This window comes from Mus caroli, unplaced genomic scaffold (assembly GCF_978045245.1).
Source record: "Mus caroli unplaced genomic scaffold, Mus_caroli_1 scaffold_7, whole genome shotgun sequence".
Lineage (NCBI taxonomy): Eukaryota > Metazoa > Chordata > Mammalia > Rodentia > Muridae > Mus > Mus caroli.
Genome location: NW_028227262.1, coordinates 138,271,823 through 138,287,023, shown reverse-complemented (window position 1 = coordinate 138,287,023; position 15,201 = coordinate 138,271,823).

Below are 15,201 nucleotides of genomic sequence, written 5' to 3'. Positions count from 1 at the left end.
GTTATATATCAACAAAAGGGCAAGGATGGTGTCTGCAGCAACCACTAAGATATTTGTATGGATTATATATTTAGGTCCAATGAAATTAGTATAGGGAATCATTCCAGAATAAATTTGCAACATAAGCACTGTGAAATTTTCTTTTCCTAGGGCTTTATTTATTTCCCACCTTCTACATAAATCAATTCTTAAATGGAGAAAAAAAAGTGGATATTATTTTTTAATCTTGTCATCTCTGTGCACAGGAAGATGAGGCAGGAGGATTGCCATTAGTTTGAGCTAGACTAAACAGTCATATAAAGGGCAGCTTGGGCTGATCAGTAAGATATTGTCTCAAAGAAAAGAAAAGAAGATTACAGTTCTTTGAGTTTTAAGGTATAGACACAAACTGTTAAAAACTCCTTCAAATGTTTCTTTTAACTCATTATTCAAATATTCTAGTAAGTTATTCTACTGTTTGGTTATTGTCCTTCCACAGAACCATGTGAAGACTTGCCATCATATGTTTTTAATATGATGCTTCAGAGTCTGTTCTCTTGCTACACTTCTTTCAATTAATAAGCCTTTAATAAACTTTGCAGGGATTGAAACTTATTTTTTTCTTTTTCTTTTTGTTCCCTGTTTAGATGTGTGTGTGTGTGTGGTATATCTATAGGTGTATATTTGAATACACATTTGTGTGTGGCTGTACATATGTTTGTGAATATATATAAATGTACAGGCAAGAAATCACTGATAATTAATTTTTACTTTTTAATGTGTGCATGACAGAGTCTTTCATCAAGGCTTGGAGATTATCAATTTTGCTAGATTAAGTAGCGAACAAGACTTAAGAAATCTTCCTACCCCTGCATCCCCAGCACTGATTTTGCAATCATGCACTGTCATATATATGTATATCACATATATGTACAGAAAATATCAAATTATATATGATTGCGTAGTATAATTCAATTATGAGTACATATATGCATGCTGTTTTAAGCACAGTAAGAATAAAGAACAGCTCATAGATTTATATCACAAGATAATAGGGTGAGAATTAATATATATAATAAATAAAATTATGTCTTTATTCGTATATTTCAACAATTATGCATTATTTCTCAAGTTATGATGAAACCAACACAGAAAATGTGCCTCACACCTGTAGTCACAATACTTGGAAGCCTGAAGTGGGGGGATTGCATGAATGTAAATAAAACCAGAATGCATTTACATGTTTCCAGGTCAGCATGCGATGGAGTAGAACTTTGTCCCTAACCAAAGAAACAAAGGAAGAAAGTGTAAAGAATAAAAGAGAAAAAGAAGTCAGCTACCAAAAAGTTCTGGGAAATATCCAGTACATACTTTTGTTGTAGTTTAAGATCTTCAGAAAGTATAGAGAAATTAAAAGGAAAAATGGTGTCTTGATTATTGTTGTGTTCTAAATAACCAAAGCAACATTTTTAAAATACAGCATTTAGTTGGGGTTTAGTTAAGGTTTCAGGGGAGTTAGTCAGTTATCATTATGGTGGAAACATGGCAGTAGGTAGGTCGAAATGTTGCTGGAGAAGTAAGTAACAGCCACATCCAGAGCTACAAGAACAGGCATTAAAAGAGAGAGACACAGGGAAGGATGAAGGGAGAGAAGAAGGAAGGAGGAGGGAGGGAGAGAGGGAGAGAGGGATACATAGAAAGACAGAGACAGAGATAGAGACAGAGACAGAGACTTGACTTTTTCACTCATATGGCCTGTCTGATTTACGGTTAAACTGCTGTGAAGAGACATTATAACCCGAGTAACTCTTATAATGGATATTTCCCTTGGGTTTGTCTTACAGTTTCAGAGACTTAATCCCTTATCATCCTGGCCATAAACATGGCAGCATGAAGGCAGACTTGATGCTGGAGGAGTCAAGAGTCCTATATCTTGATCTAAAGGTGTCTAGGAGACTATCTTCCACAGGTAACAGAGAGGGTTAGAGTCACTTTCACACTGGGCAGAACTTCATCATAGCACCTAAAAGTCCACTCCCTCAGTGACAAATTTCCTCCAGCAAGACCACACCTACTCCAAGGAACTTTAATTTTAATCCACTTTTCCTACACTTCCTTCTGTGTATCTATTTGTGATTTATCAAAATTTTTAGCCATTATTATTTGGGATGGCTCCAAGTGAATGTGCACACTGTGAGTAGACTTATTTGCTACATAACTTTCTGGGGAGGAGTGGTTGCCTGATTTGAGGCAGAGTAGTCTTGAGCTCTTTATGTATCCAAGAACGACTTTGAACACTTGATTCCCCCTCACTGTGACTTTAAAGAGTAGATTAAAATCATAGCACTGGTCTACAGCACCTGGCTTATAATTTGTTTTGGAGGGAACCGAGGAGTCCTTGCCTGCTTGTTAACTGTTCTGCTGCTTGATCTAAATCTACTGTTATATTTCTTTTTATCGTATGTTTAAACAATGACTATTAATTCAGTCATAGCTTGGATATATGGAAGTTTCCCTCATTTAAAATTTTTGAAAACTGTTCCAATTCATTGTATCTTAGAATGTACACAACTAATCGCCCTGAACTTCTTAGTTGCATATGATATACACAAGAAGTAACTAAAAGGAATTATATACCAAGAGGTGATGGCAAAAAAAATGCATACATGTTGCAATGCTTGAGAAAAATAAATAATACAGTGACAGAAAATAGGCCAAGGAAATAATCTCATTGTATTCTTTGATGACTTGGCCCAGAAGTCTTAAAATGAAGAGGTCTTTGACAGAAATGGGAGCAATTCATGGAGTTCTCTACAAGTGTCACTTCTGGAGAAGGTGTAATATTCAGGACAATGTGTTGTCATATTGCTTTGTACAAATCATTTAAATGTATATCCTTTAATTTCTTCCAAGTAGTATTTTGGCTTCTAATATACATCATTGTCTTCATTATTTATGGGAAGGGATTCTGATTATGTGTGTATACATTAAGTAATGTTGATAATGATGAGGGTGGTAGTGGTGGTGGTGGTGGTGGTGGTAGTGGTGGTAGTGTGGTTTCATGATAAAATCAGAGGACAATTTGGGTATGTTGTCTCTAACTTTTACATAGGTTTGAAAAATTGAACTTAGTTCATCTGATTTAGGGGTTAAGTCCCTTTAACCACTGAAACATCTTTCAGATGAATGTAGCATTCTCTCTGTTACACCTTGGAGTACTTTACACTTTAGAATTTCAAACTCCTTTCTGTTCCTATTTTATTTATGCTTCAAAATAAGTAAATCCTTTTGATATTTATAAGTCACCCTGAGATTCTTAATTGTCTATCACTTTCTCAACTATATTCTATAATTGGTGTAAACTAATCTTCTAAATGTATTTCAATAACTTGGCTAGGCTATATATCTGACCTGCTTTGATATAGTCTAACTGGAACTGAAGTTTTCTTTTCCTGCACGACATATATCACCTAAGTCCCAGTTTCCCAGCAACACCAGGACATATGTGATTTCCCAAATTTCCAGAGACTGATCAGACTAGCCTTTCCAATACTACTGCTGAAATATAAATTTAGACATGATGATGCCTGAACCCTGAGTATTTACCTCTGCTTTGGAAAGTCCAATATTAGAACATAAAGAGGATTCCCTGGTGAATCCAGTCATGTCTGACAAAAGTGTCCTTCTAACTCTCATGCAACAGGATTACTGGAGTGCATACAATACCCTTAGATGCTGGCTTCACCAAGAACTTGTTATTCAGTGTGGTCTCCCCCCCCCCCCCCGCCTGCTTGAACCTGTTGCTCAAGGGTGGAGCTACCTGCTCATTCGTCCTGCCACGCCTACTGCTGAACCCTGTCGCTTTGCTGCTTGGAAGAGGCACACACGTGTTTGTCCTGCGACTGGACCCTGAGTTACTTGGCGGGAAATTGGGTTGCCTCCCCCTTCCTTTATAACTGAGTGTCTGGAAATAGTAAAATTGAGCTTTGATCAGAATCTTGTCTTAGCTTCATTCCCTTCTCTTGCCGCCTAGCCCCTCTTCTCTTCCAGGTTTCCAAAATGCCTTTCCAGGCTAGAACCCAGGCTGTGATCTGCTGGCCGGACACAACAATTCAGAGTGTACAATATTATGAGCTTTCCTGTTCACCTCTTCCCACTTAACCTTGATCATCCTCCAGAGACAAGGAAGGTATCTATAGCTCTTTTTGGTCAACATTCTGCTTCAGCCTACTACAAGCACTAAAATTACCTTCCTTCATGATTTATTTCAATTTTTGTCAAATCAGAAACTTTGTTTGTAGGATTCTAGTGCATGTATTATATACACATGCACTTGACCTCTACAGCAAGGATTATTAATGTAGTTATATGGTTGTAGTTATCACTTTCAGAAACCCCAGCAAATATATAGTATCTCTTCTAATTTTGTAGTTCTTATCACTCTTGACTCCCATAGAAACTTAACTATAGCTTATTAAAAAGATAGCTAAAGAAAATTGAAAAACTAGTCTTATCCTTGAAAAAATTAATATTTACTGTATTTATTGACCCAAAATAATTGGAAAAAGAAAAGAGGACCTTCCAGAAAGAACAGCTGTCTGGATGGATTCTCAAACTTCACCAATTCCATATACTTAACTTCTGCCAGTGTAGGTAAAGACAGTTAAATAATGATTTAATATAATGGCTATTTTTATGGTTGTGGGAACAAAACAAGTTTGACTTGATCAAAGGCTCAATTCATTATAATATTCTCTACATTGTTCTTAAATCCTTAAGGCATCTAGGTTGATGTTTTCCAACTCAGAAGTCTACAGACACATACACACACACACAAACACACACATCAACATGTGTGTGTGTGTTTGTGTGTATATGTGTGTCTGTGCATGTATGTATGTATGTATGTATGTACATATATGGCCAAGGCTTCAAAGGTATAATAAATCAAATAGCACCACATTATTTATATGACTGTTCATTTAAATTAAACATGAATGGTTTCTAAAGCCTTTGATTTTCTTAATAGAACATGGTGAATTTTAATCTTTTCAGTTCTATACATGAAAGGATGCACACAAAACTGAGAACTGAACAATTTCATAGCAAGGAGAACATAAAAGCCAGCTCCTTATGATCTTTCAGGAGGAAGAGCTCTTGAAATACTGCGAGAAAGGCAGTCTCATGATGTTTCTCATTATAAAAGGTCACTGCTCTGCTCATTTATCACTATTTTATGGAAGAGGCAGAGTGGGCTGCATCTAGTTGGGAGAAAGGTTGCTGAGAAGAGTTTAGAAATTACCTGGTGCTAAGAGAGAAAGAGAAATTACTTAGTGTGTTGCAGAACAAAGCTTGGAAATACACTGTTAGTGCAAAATCTGAAAAATACTGTAAGATGTGAAAAAAGAAAGAAATCTATAGGGAAGGAACAATGTCTTTCCTTCATACAAAATTATATTTAAAACAAAGTCAGAAGTTTTATGATTATAAAGTGAATGCCAAGCATACTTCCATCATGGTTGATAATATTTAACAAAATAAACTGTAGAAGTACTTCATATTACTGAAAAATTGTAAGACCATTACCTACACTAAACAAATCTATTGTATCTCTTGCTGAGCTATGTCATATTTGGTCCTTCTGCAACACTTCACTAACAGAATCATTGCATAATATGGCAGGCCAGCAATTTAATAGATACTATTGCAAGAGATTTACAAGAAATACCTCATGAGAGATTTTAGATTTACATGAAAGTTAATGAACCTAGAAAGAGAAAACCAAGGCAGGTGCTCACAGACAGTGAGATAAGTACAAAGTTAGTCATTGTCTCAGTAAAACAGGTCCAACCTTCTTTCCTCTTTGCTTTAGTGAAATAACCAAAAATGTTATTTAATTAGGCAAATAATACCTTTACCTGAAAAGGAACTGTAACTGGAGGGTGAAGTGGAAAGTTGGAAAACTTAGTGAAAAATGAAAAAGAAATACATAAAACTAAAAATAATGGCTGACAAAAAAATTATTTGGTTATTTTTCTTTGATTTTTATAACTATAGAAATGGTAACTGCATGGACTAAATACCTGTACTGGCTAGTTGGGTTTATGTGTGTGTGTGTGTGTGTGTGTGTGTGTGTGTGTGTGTGTGTGTGTTTGTCTGTGTGTGTGTGTGTGAACTTGACACAAGCTGGAGTTATCACAGAGAAAGGAGTCTCAGCTGAGAAAATGCCTCCATGAGATTCAGCTGTAAGGCCTTTTCTCAATTAGTGATCAAGGGTGGGAGGACCCACTGTGGGTGTTGACGTTCCTGGGCTGGTAGTCTTGGGTTCTACAAGAGATCAAAGAGCAAGCCAGTGAAGCAAGCAAATAAGTCACACCCCTCCATGGCCTCTGTATCTGCTCCTGCTTCCTGACCTGCTAGAGTTCCATTTCAGTCTCCCTTTGGTGATGAACAGCAATGTGGAAATATAAGCCAAATAAACCCTTTTCTCCCCAATTTGCTTCTTGATCGTGATGTTTTGTGCAGGAATAGACACTCTGACTAAAACAATACCCAATTATTTAACTGGAGTTTTATGAGAAAAATACAGAAAATTATTTGATGTGGAGAGACTTAGAATTTCAAATTCTTAAGAATAGAAAGAATTAGAAATATAAATAGCAGAACACAAGGGAAAAGTCTCTGTAGGCATGATACCCACCTGTAATCTCAATATGAAAGGCAGAGACAGGAAAATTAGCAGTAATCTGGCTATCCAGAGCAGTCAGAGTTCATTAATTTCAAGTTCATCAAGACAGCTGTCTGAAGTAAACAAGGTAGAGAGCAGAGCCATCCAAAAGGACACCTGGTGTCAACCTAACCCCTCTACAGACATGTATACCTATGCATCAACATGAATACACATGCAGTCACAAGCATATATACACACACATACATACAAGCACACACATGCACACACACACCTGCAAAATAAAAAACCATCATGAGAAATGAGGGTCAAGGAGTTGCTCTTTTATTCTGTCAAACCAGTTAAATGAGACATAGACTAAGAAGCTTACAAGCAATACAAATACATGCTCCTCATAGTTTTAGACTGGTCAGTGAGATAAAGTTGAAGTAACTGGTGTGTCTGATAAGAGCTATTTCTTCACATATAAAAATATTTTCTCAGCTCTTACAGGATAGCATGGGTCACGGGTCTTTCTCCTGTTTCATTCTAAAAACTCACTAATCACATCATATGAGGATCCCAGCTGCATTATCAAATTACCTTTCAAAGTCTACATTTCCTAATACCTTAGAGTCTATGATTTTAATATTTTAAACAAACAATCAGATAATAGCATCTATTCAAAATAAGTAATACTGTATAGGCTAATTGAGTTTAGACATGTGAGATTATGCCACAAAATGGAATGAGAACATATGATGAATAGTCCCCAAGAATGCAATAGAATTTAGATACCATCTAGCATGCTGCTCACTGTGTTCCAATCACACTTTAAAACAGACTGGCAATAAAGACTTACACTCAACTGAAGAAAGCTGGTGTGAGACTTAGGGTCTTCTCCAGAGAAGTACGTACTTATTGATTGTCCACTGCCTTGCAGTTGGTTCTGAAACATGCATACAAGTGACACAGGGACTGAACAGGTTTTATTTAAGAATATACATCTATACACATATGCATTTAATCACAATTAACAGAAAATAGTTCATGAATATGAAGGAGACCATGGAGGATTTGGAGGGAGGAAAGAAAGAGAGAAATATTACAGTTGTATTATATTCTCAAAAGAGAGAATATTGGTGCCTAAAAAATACAAGAATACCTGATTAAGTTTTGAAAGCAAAAATGCCAAAAGTGACAAACCAATCAAAAACATGTAGCTTCGAAGCAAGGATTTTTAAAGCTGCTTTACTAACTAACTATTTTTAAAGCTGATTTACTAACTTTGTTCAAAGAAATTAAAAAAATAAACAAAATTAAAATCTACAGGAAAATTACAGATAATGAAATATGAACCAGTTGGGAGCCTGTTGAGAAGATGACTCTGGGAAACCATGTATTCCTCAAAAAGAAACAGAGTATATCAACTGTGCAGAAAAGTGTCCAAGGGTCAAAACTGAAAATATAAACAATATAATATACAATTGCATATTTATCTGTAGACAGATCTGTGTGGTAAATATCCATAACTCTGTATTGATGTAAATAAATAATTGGATAAATAAGCAGAGAGAAGCCAATACAAATGCAGCCTCTTATATCAAATTCTGTAGAAACAAAATTTGAGTTAGTGAAAGACCAACTTCATCTGTAGAGTCAAATGAAATGAAAATTTCCTATTAAAATAAAGAAACGCCCCTGTCTGTCTCTCTCTCCCTCACCTCAGCCCTCCAGTTTTCTCTCAGTATCTGTGTTCTATATCTTGCCTTTTGTTTTTCTCTTTATTCATTCTAACTGCGAAATACAGATGGTCCAACATTTTCCCTTGGCTACCTGTTTTTCCATGTTCCTTAAAGTGTTGTTACTAACATCATCATCATCATCATCACTAATTTTGCCATCCCATCTGGAGGTTTGATTTGTTTGTTTGTTTGGTGTGGGGGGGGGGGCACTCATGTGTATGCTTACACATGCACATGTGCATGTATGTATTTGTGTGAATTTAGAGAGCAGCATTCAGCAGAGGCCATCTGGCTTTCACTTTGGTTCTAAGTACTGGATTTAAGTGATCAACACTGCAGGAAAAGTGCTTGCTTTTAATTATTGAGCTACTTCACTGGCCATTTTCTCTACTTCTTTGCTTTTTTCTTACTTAGCCATCTCCTCCCCTGCCTAGAGACAATTATCTCTTAAATATAGTCAAAATAAAATCAAAGGTTCTTGCCTACAATTTCCCTAGAATTATGGTTATATTTATATTATAGGTACATACTATACTATATGTAACATAAATATATGTAATAATACATATATGTCTTACCTATATGCTATACCTATAATACTGTATTACCTAATCATTTGCTATATGATATCTGTATCACTTACCTTAAACATAGTATCACTTATTTTAAACATAAAGATGAAATTATTTAAAATATACTTTTATTAATCTACCAGATAACTTTTAACAAAGCTGGTCTTTAATATATTCCTTCTTTACTTAGAACCTAACACTGATGGCTTCACAGTGAGTGCTTAGCAAAGTCTAACATAGTCCTAGCTCTCTAGATCTCTGAGTGTTTGTCATATTGACTCAGTAACTCTTGTTAGCAATTTCTACCATAGTCTCATATAAAAGAAAGCATGAATGTTTGAATTTGTCTTGCAGCTGAGTCTCTGTACACAACTTAGATACCATTAGGACATGGAATTAAGAAATAGTATAAAATAACAGGAAATGGAACCTAGTAAAAGTAAAGAAGGCTGAATGTTGTCATGTTGGAAGAGCCACTATTGAATAGTCAATTCCTCTTTTGTTACCAAACTACAATGGCAGCTCCTTAGACATGAGTGCTTCAGGTTATGCCAAAATATAAATATTGCACATTATGGTTATAGTCTTGCTGCTTCGCATATGCCCCGGGGCCTAGCATAGAGCACCTACCAGGCTTTCCAACAGCAGTATGAGATACTTGATCATTAACCTCATTAATTATTTTTCCACTTGAACTAGATAGAATAAATTTATGGTTTGCAACATTGGCCCACCTGATTAGATAAATTCATAAGCTACATATGGATACACATATGCAGAGCCACATGTATTTTACAAGACCACACATAATTTATAATCTAGAAAATTTCATCAGCCTGCTCTTCCTATCATTTTTATTTTGCATTTATAGCTCTATTTAAGCAACTCCTTCAGTCTGGTTTGGCCTAGCTTTACCTCTTCTCAGTTATCATGTCATGGATCCTGAATGGCACCTCTTCCATGAAGCCTTTCTTATATCCCAGATAACAATAATGCTTTTATTTCTGATTCTCAGAAATTTACTTTTATTTACATATTATTTTCCATTGTCTTTTGTGTATTTTGTTTTATCATGGACTTTATTCTGGCAGCTTTAAAGACAGATAAAAATGCCATTCCTATTTCTGTTATTATCTGTAATCTTCCATTTACTGTTTTCTAAGATATATTCCACTTGGTTCCAGTCAATATGAGCCTTTCCCTACTGATATTCAAATACTGAATAAATTTGTTTCTTCAAAAGCAATCAAAAGATCATACATTGTATATATGGACCACCTTATAAATAATTATTTGAGTTACTTTGTATGACTATCTTTCAAGTATGAATAAATTATAAACGAATTAACTGTAGAGAATACAAGGCAAGTATGTCTCAGCTCATTATTCATTATAGTTCTTTCTAGTTGTCAGATGGCATACACTTTGTTATGCCCCAAACATCAAAAATAAGAGATTAATTAGAAAAATTGACAATTTTCAGAAACCTGAATTCATTTATACTGAGAGTAATACTACTTCAGGTTCAAAAGCTTCACTTTGCTTAAACAGTAGCATTCCTATTTTAGGACAGATAAACATAGGTTTGATTGTTTGTTTGCTTGCTTAGAATAAGAACTACAGAAAAAGAAAAGAAATCCATGTTCTACAATGTCAGATTTGAGGGCAGGGTCTGTTATCTACTCCACTACAAGAAAAGCAGTGAATTCTGTGAGGGGAGGTTTCAGTAGCTGTACCAGAACTAGACATTGAAAAGAGTGAAGGTGAGTAATGAAGAAGGAAAAAACGAGAAAGGCAGACAAAGAGACAGAAGACAGAAGGATAACCTACCAGTGGGATTGTAGTCTGACAGATAGCAGACAGAGAGATGGAAGGTAGAAAGGAAATAAAGAGAGAGGCCAATGAGGAGATTTAGAAGAAATTAGACCCCACAAATCCCAGCATTAAAAGGATTGGTGAATCTACCAGGACTTTGAGTTGAAGCTAATAAGGATTCATCATATGAAACTGAAAAGAATACTTTAAAGCATTTTTAATTCTGTACTTGCTTTGACATTCTGGGAACAAGGGGGATCAAATGGATATGTTGGAGGGGGCAGAGCTTATGAAAGAGCAGGCACATGAAACAACACAAAATAAATGGAAAACCTATGATTGAAATAAAAAGTACTCTTTGCAGGGATACAAACCCCAATGACTTTCACTTCATCAATAGCCAATATGCTTAAACTTTGGGTTATACTATTTGACCAGTCTCAAGTTTTTGAAGTCTAAATTTAGCCTTAAAACCTAAGAGGTTCTTCTTTCTTTCTCTTTTCTTCATGTGTACCTTCATAAGTTTTTTATTTACTACTAATTTGTTTATTTAAGAACCTCTCCTTACATCAAAGTGAACTGTTTTTCTCACATGAAAATGTCTGTTTTGAAATAAATATGGCTTAGTTAGCAAAAATAAGAACACATTCTTTCAACAATAATAACACCAAAAAAAAAGTAGAGCTGGTTCCTGGAGCAATGTATGTTATGCAAAGTATTCAGTTTACCAGTTGAAATGAGAATCCTCATTTTAATATAATTTCCAGAGGCTAAGACCATGCTTTGAATTATAATCACATACATGGGGATATTTAAAATTAAAAAATGTTCATTTCTGTCCAGCATCAAAATCAAACATTTCTATACTGAAAACTAAATTTGATTTTACCCCTGAGAAAGTTAATTGTGTTGCAAAGCCTAATTAAAAAAAAAAAAAAGACTGAAAATCTTAGAAACATACATTCACATCTAAGCAATAGTTTCCATGTCTGCTAACTTACCTTTCTCATGATATGAATGGTTTTAGCTGGTATTTTCCTTGGATTTCCCCTGATAATATCACACTGAAAAAGATGGTTTTCTGTGATTCTGTGGTTTACACCAAATGTGAGTATGAAATTGTGGGGTTCTACTAGATTTAATGCAAGCTATCTTTCATATTTCAGTGCTTTAATAAGATATTTGTACACCCCAAATACTAAGTCTCTATAAAGATGACCCTATATATAGCTCAATAGAGAAAATATTCACATTTAAGTGTGTGTGTCCATATGTATGTTCGTGTGTGTGTCTATGTCTCTGTGTGTGACTGTGTGTGTTTCTGCGTATCTGTGTGTCTGTGTGTAATCAGAGTGGCTCTAAAACACTTGACAGACAAATAACTTTCTCCAAACCTGCTTCTCATTCCACTCCTGTATAAACCTGATCTGAAGCCAGAATGATGATACATATAATAGGATGACAGAAGCTAAACAAATCTTTCTTGAAAAATATTTCTCCCTGTGATTAAATGTGGCTTGCCTTTCTGCTTATCTTAGCTGTCTTGATCATTGTTGGATTAATCTTTGTATTTTTATAAACCTCTCATCTAGTTTTATAACCCAATATAAAGGCTCAGATGTGAGACACTAAAAGGAATGTAACATGAATATTTATACATTCCATTCTCACCTTTTCAGGTTAAGTTCTTACACACCTTTTAGATAAAAAATATATTCTGTATTATTAGGAAAGTAATTACATTATTAATGTTTGATTTTAGGTCTTTAAGACATTTAGTAAAAACATCTTTTCTGTAACTCTCCTAGTAATGCATAGCATGTCAATCTTTCCTATAGCAACGTTGTAGAAAAGACAGTATATTATTTAAGTATAAAATAATCACTGAGTAAATTGATGATAAAATAATTATGCTACAGTTGAAATTATGTCTTACCAAAATATATAAATCTAAGGAAAAACAATGTAATATAAAAATGATAAACTTCACAGTTGGGAATTATTTATAAGTACTTATCTTGCTTATCCATACAGACATAATAAAAAATTGTGATATAGATACATAAATTTTTCACATGGTATGGTAGAGTCAGGAAAAATTCTCAGATATCCAAGTGATATTGCAACATCCCAAATATTCTTCAAACTATGATAATACATCTAAAGTCATAAAATGTTTCTAAATATTGAATATTCTAATGTATCTTATATCATTTTAAAAGCTTAACCAAAAGTAAGTAACTCAAATGCATATATAAGTGAAAAAAATAATAACAACATCATTTAAGGTTGTGTATCTTAGCAAATCTGCAGATGTATGATAAGGCATCAAGGAAGGAGCATCATGTGCCTTACTGACTACAACAGGGAGGGAGAGAACAGAAATTAACAAGTACTGTGCTTGTTAACCTGCTAACATCTCTGCTTGGAGGAATACCAGAAAACACTTGAGTCTGGTCCAATACTTCTGCAGGTGAAGTGTTCTTTTTCCTTATCTTAGGAAATCTTCAACAAGCTCACACTAAATTCACATAAGACAAACAAACAAAAACCCAATAGGTATTTTAAAGGCCATCTTTATCAGTCTCTTATACTGCATATAAAAAATGTGAACGTGAACTAATTTGAAAGTAACTCTAATAATAAAAGATAAAGTATCAAAACACATTTTTCTATAAGTAAATAATACTTAAATACCCACAAGTATTTGGTGATTATGCCTAATGAAGGAAGCAACTGATTATTAATTGCAGTATCTATGACTCAAAATTTATCTAGAAAAAAAATGGACATAAGAAAAACATACTACATTTGGTGACGTATACATAAGAAAACCATCCTTCCATACTGGATAGGTTGCATTGGTAATCTGTAGAGCACTGTGGAGAATGACTATAGTGGAATAAATTGAAATTAGAAAAATAAATGTGAGGTGTATGTCAGAAAAATTGTAACAGAAGTACAGAGGACAATAGGATTGGAAGACAACAATATTTGAGAATTACAGTGACCATCATGAAAGTACTCAGAAAGGAGAGTGGAAGAATATTGCAAAAGTCAATAGGCTGAAGAGCAGGGCCAATGACAATGTTTTCATATAACAGGAAAAGTACTCAGGTGAATACAGAAAGATAAGATTTTCCAGTTCAGAACAGTTCAGTTAAGGAACCACAATATAAGAGTAAAACCCATAACATTGGAATAATGTTTATTAGGGGAATTGAAATCCTCAACAGAGAGAGGAGAGGTGTCTGCCTGACCTGGGAGGGCTTTGCCAGAACACCTAGGAGGGCGCCATCTTGGTTCCCAGATCCCTCAGAGACTAGTCTGCAAAGGTGAGAGTGTGGACTACAAAAGTTAGCAGCGTCTGGGACAAGGGAAAGCAACACAGCTTCTGGGGAAGACCCTGTTTTGGGATCCATACATGCAGGCACCTTCCCTCCCAGAGGAGAGGTAACTGACTGGCCCGGGAGGGCATTGCTGGAGCACCTGGGGGAGCCATTTCTGGTCCGGGATCTCTCAGAGACTAGTCAGTGTAGGTGAGAGTGCCAACTACAGAAGCTAACAGCTTCTGGGACAGGCCCTGTTTCAGGCCTTCATTTTCTGGCAGGAGGCAGGTCCAAAGGACAGATATCTGTGCACCTTCCCTGCAAGTGGAGAGCTTGCCAGCAGAGAGTACTCTGACCACTGAAACTCAGGAGAGAGCTAGTCTCCCAGGTCTGCTGATAGAGCCTAACAGAATCACAGGATGAACAAGCTCTAACCAGAGACAACTATAACAACTAACTCCAGAGATTACCAGATGGCAAGAGGCAAACGTAAGAATCTTAGTAACAGAAACCAAGACCACTTGGCAGTTCCTCAGAAAATTGAACATAGTACTACCGGAGGTTCCCACAATACCTCTCCTGGGCATATATCCAGAAGATGTTCCAACTGGTAAGAAGAATACATGGTCCATTATGTTCATAGCAGCCTTATTTATAATAGCCAGAAGCTGGAAAGAACCCAGATGTCCCTCAACACAGGAATGGATACGGAAAATGTGGTACATTTACACAATGTAGTACTACTCAACTATTAAAAACAATGAATTTATGAAATTCCTAGGCAAATGGATGGACCTGGAGGGCATCATCCAGAGTGAGGTAACCCAATCACAAAAGAACTCATATGATATGTACACAATGATAAGTGGATATTAGCCCAGAAACTTAGAATACCCAAGATACAAGATACAATTTGCAAAACACATGAGACTCAAGAAGAATGAAGACCAAAGTGTGGACACTTTGCCTCTTCTTAGAATTGGGAACAAAACACCTATGGAAGGAGTTACAGAGACAAAGTTTGAAGCTGAGACCAAAGGATGGACCATCTAGAGACTGCCATACCTGGGTATCCATCCCATAATCAGCCTCCA